Genomic DNA, 17969 nt, shown 5'->3' with positions numbered 1-17969 from the left:
GGGTAGGAAGGACCTGTGACTTGCTTCTAACCTACAGAACATGACAAAGCTGATGGAATGTTACTCCTGTGATGATGTTATGTTATGATTCTAATTTAGCAGATGGAACAAGTGGGTTCCCTTGCTGACTTGATTAAGTAAGCTGCCGTGTGGAAGAAATCCACATGGCAAAGGTCTGCAGTGGCCTCCAGGACCCGAGACCACTTCCAACTGACAGCCAGCAAAACATAGGGGCCCTCAGTTATACAGCCATAAGCAAATGAATTCTGCCAACAGCCTGAACGAGCTTAGAAGTAGATTCTTTCCCAATCGAGCCTGCAGAGAAAATGCAGCCCAACGGACACCTTGGTTGCCACTTTGTGAGACCCCAGGCAGAGAACCCAGATAAGCCACGCCCGACCCATACAAGCTGTGAGATAATACATGTTTAGGCATTGTTTTAAGCTGCTAAGTTTGTTATGTAGCATAGGACACTAATACACTTGACATCAGTTGGTATCCATGGGAATATCACTGTCTCAGTCTTGCTGGAATTAAATCAAATTAGATTTCTAGCTGCTCCTTGTCATTCAATCACTAAATCTAATATGATTGAACTTATTAATAATAGTCAATACTTATGGAGTGATTTTTGTAAGCCATGTATTGTACTTATTTTATTTGTATAATAATCAGTGCCTTAGGCATTCTCTTAATAGATGTTGAAATTGAAACTTGGAGGAGACACATAATTTGCCAAAGGTCTCACAGTCAATAAATGTCTGGGATTCAAACCTGGTACATCTGATTCCTAATCCTGTGCTCTTTCTACTGCATTGGACTGGCTACCCAGGTGCCTGTGTTAAATCAGAAGTCCTAAGTTACAGTTCAAATTAAAACTCCTTATATCAGCATTTTAAATCTTTCAAAATCTGGTCCTGGTTTCCTCTTCCAGACTTTTTCTTATTATTCATTTGCTCTCTCTGAAATTCTTTTGTTTTTGTATTTCCTAACATTGATTCACTATCTTCCCTAGTCCTGGATCATCCTCAATGAAACAATATACCCCTTTGATAAGTTAGCAATGGAAAAGGACTTTTCAAGTGTAGAGGGGAGGGCTAGGAGCCCTGGACTGCCACTCCATATTTCAACTTCAATTCACATCTGAATCACAAGGTTTACTTCTGCCACTTGTCATATGGATCCACATAGGTTACTGTCCCCCAGCCTTTAACACGTGGGCAATGCACTAGGGATGCCTGCTGTTAGCTGCCCTACCCTCAGTCTCTTCTGTAGGAAGTTGCCCTACTCACCGCCCTCTTTAAAATTGAATGGATCGTTCAATATCAGCGCCATCCCCAGTCGTACTGAAACCTAAGGCAAAAAGAAAAATGTGCACCCTTACTTGCACTTGTCAAAACGCCCTTCCATAGGTGTAGCCAAATGGGAAAAGTTAATAAAAGCTCTACCATCAAACACGACTGCATATAGAGCTCTGCCTTGTGCAATCTGTTCACAAGTCCTGTCCTTGTCAACCCTCCTGGTGAGGAAGGAAAAGGCCTCAGGGTCCAGGACCCCAGGGCTGATTGAAAACAACCCTCTCTCACTGCACAACAACAGAATCATAAAAAAAGCAAGCAGCACCACGCTGTCTTTATTTAAATAATAATATTTTGTTTTTAAAATATTGTATTAATGTATTAAATACTAAAATAGTATTTATCTTGAGTATTGACTCTTTTGGCTTCCCATTAAATTACGTACCCAAGGGGAGTGCTTCCCTCTTTTCACCCTGATTCTGGCCTTGTTCAATTTCAACGCTTGGCCTCAGCTGATTGAACTTCCTCAGGCCATCTGACCCCAGGACAGTCCATATGTGAGATTTGTACTTGGTGACGCTGTCTTGCCATGAAGGAAACTGCTGTGGGAAATAGTCCAGAAAATACTACAGTAATCATACAAATTTTCACACATAGGATGACATCATCCTTTCCCCCACCTCCCTCCCATTCTTTCTGTGTGAAAAGGAGTCTCCTGTGGAAGGAAGGGGCGAGGGAGGGAGCGGAGAAGAGAGTTCCCAGGCAGCGTCTGGAAGGGCACAGGAGCTGGGAACTCTGGGTGGAAGTGGACTGTGGTAAGATAGTGAGGAAACCTAGACCTTGTAATGTGGAGGTTTATGCAGCCTGTTCTTCCTTCTCCAGTTTTCTTGTTTTCCCTTCATTTTATGTTAAATTCCTTTCTTTGTAAAGCACAATGCCAGGGCCCCAATTCTTTGATAAACTTTCCCCGACCACTGCGATGCTTGGTTAATGTCCTCCTTTTAGACTCACTGTCTGTCACACCAATAGGCTATCTTGCCTAAGTCAGGGGTCCCTTACATTTCACTCACCTTGCGTAGCTCCTAGCTACATCTCCCAGCCCAGTGGGATCAGTTGCTAGGGTCAGTCTCAGGAGTCAGAAATCTGAAATAATTCAGTGACCTTCTTTACCAACGAATATAATCATACTAGCCACCCACAAATTACCAGCAAGGAAAGATCACAAATTTTAATAAATGATCATTGACATCACCAGTTTAAGAACATTTGCCCTTAGCAATATGTATAGCCCCGCTGACATTAATAAGAGAATGTTTTTGTTTCTCACCGTTCTTCCTCTGGTGCCAGGAAGAATAGCTACATTCATTCCCTTCCTTAGAATCATAAACTCAGCTTATCTTCTGGGAACCAGACCTTCTCCTGGGCTGGACCTGAATCTTTCATAACCGTAAACACATAAGAAGTTTTAACGCTGCAGGAAGGAAATATTCACTCCTAGCGAGACAGTGGAAATTTTACGTAGACTAGTTTTTGGAACCTTCCCCCAAGAGCTACAGAATCCAGAAACCTATCTTTACTATTGTAACACACTCTTCAATTGTATGATTGACCTCCCAAAACAAATTGTAAGTTTCTTTTTTGAAAGGCCATGTTTTAAATGACTTCCACTCTCCAGAGTACCCAGCACAAATCACTATACATATAGTGATTTAAGGAGTAACAGATCAGACAATCTTGAGCATTGTTGCTTCAGTTAACGCTGATTGCACCCTTGTTTGGGCTCGGCAAAGGGCGACAGGTTAATTAGGTGAAGTCTCTGCCAGTGCTCAGGGCCTTGGAAGAAAAAGGAAGAGATAGGTGTCAGGGCTGATCTCTGCAGGTCAGGACTACCCTGTAGGAGCGCACAGAGGAGGCTGTGAGAAACAGGTCTAGTTTACGAGCACATCCACTCAGAGATCCTGCCAGACGCAGATCGTGAAGGACCACGTTGTTCAGGAGGGCAAGCACTTAGCTGCTGTCCAGGAAAAATGCTGCAGGTCTCGGATTCAACAGGGCAATTCTGCACTGTACATATAGCAAAGATGATCCAGACCCACGAGAATGAGGAGCTGCCTTGTAGATGATAAGCTGATGGACAGAGTAGAGAGAAAGAGAAAAATGAAGAAAGTTAAATACTAGAGGTCAGAAATGTTAGGAGGCTCTGATGAATAGAAAGCTGATTTGGGAATTATTTTACAAATGCAGCCCAATTGCAGTGGTGTCCTCCTTTCTAGACTTGTCTCAGGGAACTTAATTAAATTCCTCCGAGTCACACAATGTTAGAAAATTGTAGAACTGGGTTTTGAAGTCTATCTAGTCAGTGGGATCAACTTTGGAATCTGCTTTCTTAATCATTATGCATACTGCTCCAGATAGGACATTTTTCATCATTCCCTCCCCCAAATCACTATATTTAATTATTTTTATGTTTTTCTAATACTCTAGTGTTCTGGCAGTGCTTGTATTACTTTTGTCACTATTTTAATTTCCTTTACCTTACAAAGACTTTCACTCTAGTAGATCACTGCACAATTATTTTTTCTTCTAAAATCTGAAAGATCAAACACATTTCACACTGTCAAAGGGATAAGTCATTACAACAATGAGGCAGTGCCAGAAGCCCAAATAATTTTAAAAACTTGTTTACCTAGAAATACTAATATATCCAGTGACATTTGATATTTGTGATATGCAATATTGATGACAACACACTCTCACTGGACTTGGTACTTCAATAGCATTTAGTTCATCAGTAAAGTGACATAAAAATTTACTTTCTCATTATCCCACACTTATAAACTCAAATTGACAGTTCTTTATGTTTAAATGCACTGACTGTTTTTGCTAGAAGGTAAAAATGAAAGTGATGAATTTTCACTTCATAGGTATTTCCAATAAAATATAGCACCTAATTTCTCCTCTAGAAATCCAACTGAATGGAAATATCTTTGTTTGTTTGTTTGAGAAAGAAATATTGGTATGAACATGATAACCTGAAAACCCAAACTCCTGCACACAAGAATCAGCCTCACAGGCAGGTGGTGTTAAGGTTGTGACACAGAGACAGAGGTCAGGATGCTATAGACTGAATGTTTGTGTCCCCCAGAATTCATATGTTGAAATCCTAACCCCCAATGTGATGATATTAGGACTGGGACCTTTGGGAGGTAATTAGTTCATGAGGGTGGAGCGCTTATGAATGAGATTAGTGCCCTTATAAAAGAGACCCCAGAGAATTCCATCACCCCTTCTGCCTTGTGAGGACACAGTGGGAAGAGGACCTTTTGTGAACTAGAAAGAAGTCTCTTACTAGACACAGAATCTGCCTGTGTCTTGGACATCCCATTCTCCAGAACTGTGAGAAATGAATTTCTGTATTTTATAAGCCACCTAGCTACAGTATTTGGTTACAGAAGACTGAATAGACTAAGACACAGGACTTTCCCAGCGAGGAATGTTTTTCCACCAATAACTCTGCAAAATGTTCTCAACAATGGCCTAATTCAGAGAATGGAAAGCAGAAAAATTTATTTCATGACAATAGAGCAGAACCATCCAATGGAACTTTCTGGGACAGTGGATATGTTCTATATCTTGTGCTGTTCAGTATAGTTGCCACCAGCCACAGGTGGCTATTGGGCATTTGAAATGTGGCTAGTGCGACTGAGGAACTGATTTTTTTAATTTTTACTTTATTTAAATGTATCTTTTTCCTGGTACTGAGTAGGGTATCAATTCTTTTTTTTATTTTTAATTTTTATTAGAGTATAGTTGATTTACAATGTTTCATTAGTTTCTGCTGTACAGCAAAGTGATTCAGTTATACATATACGTATATCCACTTTTTTTTAGATTCTTTTCCCATATAGCTCATTACAGAGTATTGAGTAGAGTTCCCTGTGCTGTACAGTAGGTCCTTAGTAGTTATCTATTTTACTTTATTTAATTTTAAATAGCCACATGTGGCTAGTGGCTACCACATTGGATAGTACAGCTGTGGAATGAAGGAAAGATGTTCTTACATCCTTAACTTCCTACCATTAAGGAAAGGACAAAAAGAAATTCTTTGAAGAGAATAGTTTGAATGAAGAATGGGGGAGACCACTTTCATAATCTTAATTGCCAGTTGTATTCATTGTATGCTTCTCAGTTTCAGTTTGCAGACCAATAAGATCCAATACAGATTATACTATGGTTTTACTGAGGAGGCAGCCTGAGGGGGTGAACAGGGCATTTGACAGGAGGCAGGTGATCTGGAATTTAGTCTGGGTGTTCTGCTACCTGAACAGGCCCTTATGTCTCTCAATTTTAGTTTTCTCATCTGCAAAATGAAACTGTTGAGCTCAACAAACGCTAGGGCATCACATGATCACAATGGTTTACATTCCTATCCAATTGACAAGACATTATTAAAACATTTTTTAAAAATCAGTATTATTGCTTCACAGAGGTAGAACTAAAACTCTTAGAAGTCTGCTGATTGAAAATAAAGCTTTAAGGAAACGCCAGAAATGCTTGGGATTTTCTGCAGGAAAGATTTTGTGACAGATCAGAGATAAGCAAATAAATAAAGCAAATGCATGCTTTCTTAGGAGAATAAAAGTGGACAATAGAGGGTATTTGTATGCTTAGAGCTGCTCCACTTATTTCCACAAGTTCCATTTGCTTCATACATAGAATAACCACAACAGGTCTGCCAAGTTGCCTCAGCATTGGGCTCCGTGCAGTAGAGACAGCGTTGGCACAAAGCGATTAGCTATCATCTAGTGAGAGGTCTCTGATTCACATTTGCACATACAAGCAAGGGTCTGCAAGGGCTAATCAGATAATTATACCTCAGGCAACCAATTTGCATGGCAAGTGATACAGAGTTTTATTTTATTTGCTTTACATTTCAGCCTTGGTATTGTAAAATGAGGTACCATGTAAAGTCACAACTGGTGGGGTGTTTTGTTTGTTACTACTTGGTTTGGTAAAATAGGTTATGAGTTTATAAGGATCAGATTGTGCTCTGTGACTTACAGTGTAAAATGACCTCACACTGAAGCCACCAGCAGAGTCCTGTGCCATCCAGGACTGTTTTTCTCCATACCCCTCCCCCAACATAAAAGATCCTAAGTGTCTTTGAAAATAAACAAGGAATCTCCATCTCTAGCCACTGCAGCTTATTATTCTATCTTCAGATGTGTGGTTTGTAACATTAAAAAAGTATGTAAGCCAGCCCACACCTAATATTTTAGTACAGAGATGACCAGTTGAAACTTTAAATGTTCAACACTTTTCTTCTTGCCTTTTAGCAAACTCTCCATATAGTTCTAATGGGCTCTTAAAACATGAGGTAACCACCAGAAATAGACGCTTTATTTAAAAAGCTCACTGTTCAGGTGCTTTTGCTAATCTGACATCAGGGAAAAGCTAAGTTCAAATTTCATACTTTGGAAAGCAATAAAAATCACCACCTGGAAATCCAGAGGTACAGGCAAATTGATAGTCAAAGCAGGTGTGTTGACCTCATAGAGACGTGGCAGAAGTCATTCAATGGTTCTGGAACGAAGGTTAGGGTCCCAGCAGGGCAGCAACTTCCTCGGGGGTCGGGGGGAGCTTTGCTGTTAGAGTTCTAGCTGCACATGCTATAGGCTTCCACTGTCTTACAAAGAAAGTTCTATTAGTTCTGCGTGGGTTGGGGATAGGTGAGTTAAACTGACTGGTTCAAACCAGTCTTCAAATAAAAGAACTAAAAACAATAGACCCCACGTGTATGAGCTCAAACACTAGAGGGCATTTCTATATTTTTTTTCCATTTTTGATTCTTTTTTGTTTTCTTTTGGCTCAGGCCTGGATCATGAAAAGAATTGCTATACACTGCCAGAAAGAGTATTTGCAGAGCACCAGCTATACCTTAGTGAATCCCTCTAGTTCAAGTCACATGGGAATAATTTCTAGGCATCCAATTATTTAACATTTACGAACCACTAATACTATTCTGAGAAAACCACTAGAGCATTTGGTATAGTCATTAGTTAGGAACTCAAAAAAGTAGGAAAAAACAGGGTAGGAACACGAACTCATTAATTCTCTAAGCTTCCACTGAGTACCTAGGATGGTAGACTGCATTCGTATTTCTAGTTTTTCACTCTGTCCTGCATCCACATCTTTTGCCATGTGGCTTTGAAGTTTCTTCCACTAGATGTGGAGTATATTTTGCCACTCAATGAAGGTCGAGCTTGATCATGTGACTTGCTTTGGCCAATTAAATACTAATGGGTATGACGTAATGAAATATTTGAAGTGTGGGTGTGCAGTTAAGTTTATCCTCTTGTGCTACTGCCTCTGCCATGGGAAATACTTTCTTCTGATTAGTTGCTGTCCCTTCAACCTGGGTTCTAGGGCCAGACTGGAGCATAGCCTACAGCAAGGAGCCAAGACAACAGCTTGATTAGAATCTCCCAGCTGAGCATAACCTACATCTTCTGATCCACAGTTAACCTCAGAACCATGCTCTAGAGTATAAATGCTAAGTTTTGTGTGATGATGAGTCTTAGTGTGGCTGGTTACAGAGCATTTTTACAGTAGTTGTTGACAAAGATACTTTTTACGTGCAAGGCATTGTGCTGGACTCTGGGGAACCTCAAGATGAATTAGAGACATTCCTTGCCCTTGACAGACTCTGGGTGTAATAGAGCAGACGTGTACATAAACTGCACAATATAGTTAGTGCTATGAGAGGTCTGGACCAGGTACCCTGGAAAAAAAGAAACAAATTGAAGAAAAAGATGGATGGCCACCAAAATAGAGTTCCCCTGCACTCAGTTCATGCTAGTCCTTTTATTAGCCTTAAAGGTATTTCCTGGTAAAACTGACCTTCTATATAACTAATCAAATTCCAGCTCCTTCTATTTAATAATTTTGTCTGTTTAAGTGTTTAAAATATACTCATTTTTCTCCTCTATACATACATTTACATTTACTCCAAAATGACAGCTGATTCAAGACTAAACTTAGGCTAAATCTCTAACATGAATTGAGTTCTATCAGCAATATGAGAAGTGTATCTTTCTACCCATTGAAGAAAATATCCAAACCACCTGAGGACAGTGAACAAGATATGTTCTTTCTCCATATGTAAATCCAGATCATGTGGAAATGCAAGGCATCAAGGCTGGACTGTCTAGGAGACATTTTCACACCTGCACGTTCCTCCCTACCATCTGAGACATCCAACCTGAATCCCACTGTTTGTTTGCATTAAAGCAGAAGGTCCCATCTTTTTTATCTGTAGAGGAATTGCTTTGGATTTCTTCCAAAGACTTATGAAATTCTGGAGACAGCAAACAAGGAGATGAGGGGTAGGAGAATAAGTGTTGAAGTTACTGATCTCTGGTGGGGAGAGGCTTATGCTACATGCCTCTGTCTTTTCAATGACAGACATGGTTGCATCTGCCCCCAGTATGTCCTATCCTGCTGAAGGTCTTAGTTAAAGTATCTAGGCATTGTATTAAAATGTAAATATTCCTCTGGGCTTGATAATTCAGGAATGCTTGAGGATTCATGCTATAACCAGGATCAGCAGGCACTCAACCATGAGTGCCCATACTCCACACTTCCAAGCCTTTGGCAAACATCAACAATCAATCATGGAATTCATTCCTACTGAGGCTTTCAAATTCTTCTAAAAATAATGTTGCAAAAAGCCACTATAATTTGAAGCTAAAGAACATGAAGACAAACAACATAGGCTCAAATGTTGCATCTACTACTTCCCAGAAGTGTTATTTGGGAAAATCAGTCTTTCTCTATACGTTGATTTCCTCATCCATCAATTATGTATAACAGTGACACCTACTTCATAGGATTGTTGTGAGGAGGAAATGAGATAATGTATGTAAGTTGGTTAGAAAAGTTCCTTACACATAGAAAGAGTTAAATGATTGGTAGCTATTTCTGTTATTCCCCACCTACTAGACAAAGCATGTTCTAGCTGTTCCACCTGATGACCTTGCCTTAGGACATAACTATCAGGAATGTCTGAACTGAGAAGAAACTTAAACACTTAGTCCACTCCCTCATCCAGCTCCCCTGGCCCTGACCCATGACATCTTGTAAACTAGGAAACAGGCTCAGAGAGGTTAAGTGATTTGCTCAGAGTTAGTGAAAGTCAGGACTAGAAGTGGGTTATACTGACTCCTGATACAGTGCAATTTCCATGAAACTAAGCCTAGGTAAGCCATTTTATCTTGAGGGTCGGTGATCAAGGTTGCAGAGGGCTTTGTGCAGCCATCATGGAACATCACCTCCAAGGTGTATAGAAGGAGGTCAGGCTACCCAGGATCATTATAATGGCTTCCCAAGAGCAGTATCCTTTCTCTTGGCACACTAACCGATGGAAGGACTTTGGGAGGAAAAGTAGAAGCACTACAGTTATCTCTTTCCTACAGTTTAACTTTCACAGAGGAATCTGTGGGGTAAGACCATAAGCAATTGCTTATTCATAGCAGTCTTGCCAAAGGATTTAATGCTTCTGCCTCCTCCGATGATAGTTAATACTCCAGCAAGGGCTAGGTTTTACCGTGGGTGTTGACTTGGTGCTGCAGTGGGCATGGGGGCATGGTGTCCCTTTCCAACTTCACTAAATCCACTCTACACAAGGCAAAACCTCCTCTCCACCCCTAACACACACACACACACACACACCCCTACCTCTAACAAAGACAAGCTTCACTCTTGGTGAAGCTTGGAAATCTGTTAGGTAGACAAAGATTATATTCCCCTTTGTCAGTGAGAAACCTGAAATTTAGAAAAGTTTCGAGGATTTCTGAGGATTAGGACAGCAGAATAAGAACTCCTGCCCAATCTTTCATCACCAAATGCTTTGTTTTTGAGTAATAATGGATGTGCTTGCCATTCTGGTATAGGTACCCCATCTCAGTGTTCATAGCTGCTACTCAGTGCCAAGGCAAAGCAGTTGATACCAAAAGCTCTTCTATATTTTTTTTTCCCCAAAGAAGAGAGCTCAAGAAAAACTCATTTTTGACACGTGATTTAAAACAGATAACATATACTTTCCTTTCTCAAGTCCAGGCTGGTGTGGTGTTATCCTTAGCCTCCATGCTCAGATCTGAGTGCTTTTGGGAGAGGTAAACTGTTGACATTCAGTTCTATATTTCCAAGTATTAACACACGCGGTGGGGAGCCTTTACGATTACTCACTCATGCTGAGGTCTTGGGCGGCCCACTCGAGCTATTCTTTCCCTGATGTCCCATCAAGCTGCCATGAGCCAGCGTGGATGCTGTCAAGCATTGGCAGGAAACCTGCCCCACTGGGACCCTCACACTGGAGTGAAAAATGTAAAGACGAGCAAGAAAAATGGGAACCTAAATGATTTTTTAGAAATGCTTTTAATTGTCCATGGAGAAACCTAAGTTTAATATTCAACACCTCCAACTCTAAGTTGATTATCTGAATGCAAGGACATCAAATGGCCAAGTGCCATCAAATTCTCCCCCTCTTCCCATCTCTGCATTCTCACCATTTCCTCAAACCCCACACAATTTCTGTGGGACCTGAAGGAATAAGTCTGTCATGTTAGTTCCATTTTCCTAATATGAGCTGTTATAATAAATTTAAGAGGCCACCAGAGTCCTTTGAGTTAAGAACAAATCGCACATCATCCTAACGTCACACCTATTTCTGTTTTATGACAGCAGTAAATCAAAAGCGGTTTCACAGTGTGAAAACTAGCTACAGCAGTCACAAGTGCCAGGCTCTCGGAGATGCCAATGCCCAAACATCTTTAGCTTTGCAGTGTATGTTTTGGCTCCTGGAGGCTTAATTTTTCAATTAAGGATCTTTTAAAAAGTGTGTATGTGTGTGAAAGAGAGAGAGAACAGAGTCAGGTAAATTTACCAGACCAGACAGTGAGGCTTTTGTTCTTTACGAATTTTATTTATTTATCTTAGCTTTACTTTTGCTTTGATATGACTTTTGAAAGGAGTATTGGATATGGAACCCAGCCAAAGAGTGTTTACGCAAAATTTAATATGACCTTGAGTGTAAATGAAATGCAAGTCTCCTGAAGATGCTGTGTAGCTTGGTACCATCAAGGGCTCTAAAACCCTGCTCAGATTTCACCCACAAGTCACGCTTCCTAGGTATTGGTTAGAATTCCAGGTAACTCTGCAAAATATTTCTTGCATGATTCTAGGCAGTTAGAATAATTTAGGAAGAGACTTGGTACATACCCATCACATAAAGTTGGTCTTTCCTGGTAGGCAACTGAATTTTTAAACTGCCTTTATCATTTTCTAATTGAGAATTATATTTCAGAGAATATTTTTAGCTTTATACTTACTTCCTGAACTAATTTATCAGTCATTACTAAATAACAGAAAAGCAATGAGAGCTAAGGTTTTGAAACAATGAAACTGTTCTTGTAGTTCAAAAATATGTCTGGGTGCTAATCTTTGATATAAGTTGATACTAACAAATTTTTTGAAAAAAAAGTCACCTGACTTTTGTTTTTTCAAAAAAGAAAGTTATATTGAAATTATTTCACACCTTTAATTCAGGGACCACCAAAAGTTGCGTTAAATATCTCTTAAGTACAGGTTCTCTCAGATTAGCCTCACTCTGGTGTCCATAATCAAAATCAAAGACTCATCTTGGGTTGCTGCTTCCTCTTCAGACCCGTATCCATGGTAGTGGTCAGTTTCTTCCTTCACGATGTCTTGACAAAACTCCCCCATCACTCATTTCCCGCTGCAGACCCTCACCTACCCAGGCAACATTTTTACGGCCCCCTCACCAACTACCTTTCGTCTTTCGTTACCCTTTAATCGATTGTGCACAGCAATGTCGGATTAATCTCTCTAAAGCTCCTTTTTCACCATCTTATTCCCCTAGTTATTTAAGAAGCTCCAATGACTACCCTATTCCCCACTGCACAGAAGCACACCATCACGTAAGACTGCGGAGGTGGATGAGTCAAAATGAACCATCACAGTAGCACTCAGAGCCAGAGTGTTCAGACATGCTTTGGAGAAGTTTACATCCTCCTGGGCTGGCTGTGATCAAGGGCTGGTCTTCCACATGTTTTGAGATCCATTATAGTTATTAGACTCCTGACTAGACCCTGGAAAATTGATTCATTCTAATAACACACACAAAGACAGTTATAAACTAAGGCACAGTTTATTAATTTGCAGTGGCCAACCACCACCAGGCCTGGGAACAGGACCGGTCAGATGTGAACCAGGCACGCCCTTCCTGGTGAGTGGTTCCTCTAGGGAGGCTAGACTATTTATCAGCATGTGTGTGGGGAGCACAGAATCGGAAAAAGGAAGTCGATTGTTGCCTGAAGGAAATATGCGTCACACTCATACAACACAACGTTGACCTTCTCCACCCAAGGGATAGTTCAGACTAAGAAAGAAATAGAGCTATCCCGATCATTTAAATCAAAGCACCACTCTCACAGGAGAGTGATGGATAAACAAGGATGGTTCTTTTCTTATTGTTATTATTATTTGTTTGTGTTCGTTTTCTATACCGAAAGAAAAAGAGAACACTTACTGGGTTTTCAGATTTTGTGTCATTATGGCATCGCTTGATGACATGTTACTACATACAGCCTTCCTTTCATTTTAGGCTCCCTTCCTAATGACATAAGAGTTCATAAACAAGTTATCCCTAAATTGCAATATAGTGGGAGATAAAATGATACAGCTTCTAGTCATTGCCTGTTGTTAGTTGATTGTACCCATTTCATTGAGAACGACTGCTCAGCCTTGTCTCTAAATGTGTGGATTTCTCTGACTTTCATTCATCTACCCCTATCCTACCACAAATGGCCCTGAAATCCACATCCCTAGCATAAACCCTTTGTCCTGCTAATAGAACCCTACCAAGATTCCACCCACCTCCTCCACATTTGTTAATTCACCAGTTTTTCATTCAGAGCTTGCTCTTTGCCAGATACTAAGCCCTTGCTTCCCTGGAGTGAAGATGTCAGACTATTACATAAATAATCACAGCACAATTTGCTAAAAGCTGTAATAAGAGGTAACCACTATGTGTGGAAGAAATACTGAAAAAACATGATTCACTTTATTTTGGGGGAGTCATCCTATGCTTTACAGAAGAAGTGATACATGTGACATATAAGGGTGTGGTAGGTAGAATAATGACTCCCAAAGATACCTACACCCTAATCCCCAGAATCTGTGAATAGAATGTGTTATCTGGACAAGGAGAATTAAGAGTGAAGATGCAATTAAGATTGCTAATCATCTCACCTGAAATGGGGAGATTATCCTCGATTATCTGAGTAAACCCAATGGAATCACAAGGATCCTTAAATGTGGAAGCAGGAAGCAGAAGAAGAGTCAGTGTCAGAGTGATGTGATATAAGAAAGATTCGTATGGCTGGATTTAATGATGGAAGGGGACTACAGGACAAGGAATGTGGGAAGCCTCTGGCAGCTGGAAAAGGTAAGGAAACAGATTCTCCCCTTCAGAAAGGAATGCAGCTCTGATTTTAGCTGACACCTTAATTTTAGCCCAGCAAGACCTGTCTTGGACTTCTGACCTCCAGAACTGTAAGAAAATAAATTTTATTGTGTTAAGCCCCTAAATTTGTGGTAGTTTGTTACAACAGCAATAGAAAACCGATACAAAGAGTAAGTACGATTTCATGGGAGGAAGGGGTTAATGAGGGTCTTGCAGTCAGGGGACATGACATTTAATCAAGTATTTGTTGTGACTAAGCACCATATCAAGTGCTTTTCATGCATCATGCCACAAGAGAAGAGGTCCTTTTGTGTAGTAAATGATTGTCAGATGAACTATCAATAAAGACTATTAGTGATGTAGACTAGAAAAGGTGCTTTGGACTCAGCCGATAAACAGTAGCAATAAGAATGATGTTACATTATGAATTAAAGAGGTTGTACACATCAAACTCTGGGAAATCAAGCATGGGGATGCAATGACTGGATGGTGTAAAATCACTCCTCTAGCCTACAATTCCAACTATCATCTTCACTGTCCCACCAAGAGGTTCCATTCGCACCTCATGTTCAGTAACTTTTCGATTAAACTCATTCTCTGGCTCCTGCAAAATCTACTTATTCTTCAAAGTGCCTTGTTTCTGTTCATGGAACCACTGTATTGTTAATAACTCAAGCTTGAAATTTCCAAATCACCCACTCCCCCAACCTTCTGTACTCAACCATTTATCATGTCACATGGCTTCTATCATGACGATTTTCTGGTATATTTCTCCTCTTTCACTTTCCTGATGGCCACCCCTCTGTGTGCCATTTTAAGCTCAAACCATTATTTTTGTTCTTTTCCCAAATGAGTCATGAATTTCCCTTCCCCTCATGACAACTTCTCCATGAAGTTGCCTTGCTCTTTTCCTTTTCTGAACTCCTGCAACACTAATTGTTCTTCAAAACACTTAAAACGTCCTGAGAGAACGTCCTCACTCATGTTTCCCCATGCCTCTCTTATTCACTCCTCAGCTCACCACTGCTGACCTCACAACTGCTGGCCATTCTATTGAAATGGCTTTCCATGAAGTCACAAGTGACCTTCTATTTACCAAATTTCAAGATTTGTTTCGAGCTTCCCTCAACTTGACCTCTTTGCAACATTGACATCATTGACTACTCTTTTCTTTCTGAAACTCTTTTCTTCCTTTGATTCTAAAATAGTTTCCAGTTTCCCTTCTTATTGTTTTACTAACTATTTTGTCTCCTCTAATGACTATCCAGCCTCTAATGCTGCTTCCTACAGTCCTAATCTGAGTTTTCATAATTTTTCATTATATTATACCTCTCTTCTCTAGATATTGAACACAAATATAGCTTGGAAAGTGGAAAGAACACTAGGATGTTTTAATCTTGATTATTGAAATTCTATCTTTTAAAATAGATTCTGAGTATCTGCTCTCTGCTCAGTAGCATGTTGAACATAGAATTCAAAAGAGATCAAGATACAGTTTTTATCTCCTGAAAGCTGATAACCAAGTGAGATCGATGCAACATAAACGTATAAAATTTTTAAGAAATGATCCAAGGAAGAATTCATTTATTTGCTGATTGACAATGACCACTGAACAACACCCACTGAGTGTAGTGACTAAATAATTATGATGATAAAGGAGTGTCTCTTCCTCTATGGATAAAGAAGACAAACACTAAGCCACCAGATAAATAGCTTTCCCCTCTCTTTCTTTGTATTGAGGTACAAAGAGGAAATTATATGAAGAAAATGTCATTTTCTAAGTTGTACTCAACTTTGAATACCGCCTCCTTTTCAGTTTTCACAGTTCCTTACTGCACTAGAAGTAAGTTAAATCTATCTTTCTGGGTCTATTAAAATATTTTAAAACATATCATCCTTGTATTTATATACAAAGAGAAAACCTGAGAAATTACAGCAAGGAAAATATATTCCAGGTGAATTAGACTGGGATCTTTAAGACTATACCAGATCTTCTTACTGAAAATTTATTTACTCATTTACAACAGTAAATCAGGCACCTGCATTTTCAACCATTTCTTTCTCTAATAAATTAGCCCCCAAAACCTAACCAGATGACAAGTTTTAAAAATTTGTATTTATATAGACTTATACTGTACCATCTCTGATATACACTCACTCCTGGCAGACAATATAGAGTAACAAAACGTTTTGCATTTTGGCCTGAATGAGAATCAGATTAATTCAGGCATATCATGATGAAAATTTCCCTTTCTGGCCCATTAGACTGCAATTTCAAATGGTCTGGAAAATTTGGAGTGTCATTCTCTATCCCTGATTCTCCATCAAGAAATTTAGAGCCCATGTTTCTTACTATTCTACAAATAAGAAAGTTCTTGTTTTCGTACAAAATAATAATCATTCTATTATGTAATTCTCCTTGGGCAGAGGGAAAGGAAGCAAATCTTCTACACGCTGGTGCCTACAAAAATCCTAGTGTGAAAACCATCAAAGCCATAATAGACATAAGCTGTTACCCTAGGAATAGATGTTATACCTGAAGCTTTGTGGATTAGACTGAAAGAAAAATTGTGAGCTACAAACACTTCAGAAATAGTTTGCTCAATGTACTGAGCCAGAAAAAAAAAGTTTCCTCATGACATGTTTGTTCTTATCCCTAGTCAGTCCATAAGTGTATGAAACAAACTTTTGCACTGTTCAAACCTAAATTCTGCACTAAAAAATCATTTCACGTGAGAGTCAACAGGCTCATCCAACTTGATGTTCACCACATCTCTCTGGGCACAGAAACAGGACTGGATATTAACTCCCAAAGCACAGTCCAAACTAGGCTATGGTATTTCAAAATTATATCAAAGAGATTGCAGAAACAGACTGACACATACATGGGCATCTGACTTATGACAAAGGTGAGACTGCAACACAGCTAAGAAAAGGATGAACTCTTCAATAAATTCTACCTGGTTAATTAGATAACCATAAAGGAATAAGATGATGTTTTTACTCCTATCTTGATCTATTCACAAATATAAATTCCAAACAAGTTATGATTTACATATGAGAGATAAAATAAAAAAGATATTAGAGAAAAACATAAGTAAACACCTTTATGACTTTGGAGTAGGCAAGACTTTTAAAATAAACACAAAAAGCATTAAACATAAAAAAATCGATAAATTGACTAAATTAAAATTAAGAAGTTCTATTTTTTTTTCAGAAGACATCATTGAGGGAGAAATAGATAGCTCATAGAGGGGAAGAAGCTACTCACAATATACATCCAATAAAAGACTCATATCTATAAATATAAAGATACACAAATCAATGAGAAGACTGGCAACCTAAGAGAAAAATGGGAATGACTTAAGCAGCTACATCATAAAAGAAGATACCTAAATGGCCAGTAACCATCTGAAGGGTACTTAACTTCATCGGTGTGATAGATCACAAAAATGTATCACTTCTTCCATCCCTGTCTCCATGCCATCTAGCATGTTACTTTGTAGTACTGACTGACGCTGGATCTAAGCTAGGCTGTGTGATTCACTTTGACCAGTGGGATATTAGCAAATGTCATGCAAACAAAGGTCAGAAAAGCACTTGCACAACTGGACTTGTTTGCTTTTGCACCTGTTCCTATGAGGATACTGGGGCTAGCCTGCTGGAGAATGAGAGATGAGTAGAGATCAGTAACCCCAATCACTCCAGCTTCAGCCAATCAGTCACCAGGCATGTGAACAATGCCAGCCAAGAACAGCAGAGCTGCCAAACCAGCCCCTAGCTGACTCCATTCTTGGGATTGGCACATGCTTATTGTGGAACGCCACTGACATTTTGTGGTTGCTTATTATGCAGCATTATTGAGGCAATAGATAACTGATACTATAAGTCACGAGAAAGATGAAAATAAAACCTCAGTGCAGTACTACTACATACACACCAAAATTGCTGAAATGAAAAATAAGAAAAATCTCAAGTGTTAGCAAGCACTTAGAGCAATAAAAACTTTCACACATGGTTGGTGGAAATGTAACATGGTTCAGTCATTTTGGAAAACTGTTAACAGTATTTATCATAGTTGAACCTATGCATACCTTTTGATCCAGCAATTCCATTCCTCAGCATAT

This window comes from Pseudorca crassidens, chromosome 11 (assembly GCF_039906515.1).
Source record: "Pseudorca crassidens isolate mPseCra1 chromosome 11, mPseCra1.hap1, whole genome shotgun sequence".
In the NCBI taxonomy this organism is placed as follows: domain Eukaryota; kingdom Metazoa; phylum Chordata; class Mammalia; order Artiodactyla; family Delphinidae; genus Pseudorca; species Pseudorca crassidens.
This window is presented reverse-complemented; position numbering follows the sequence as displayed.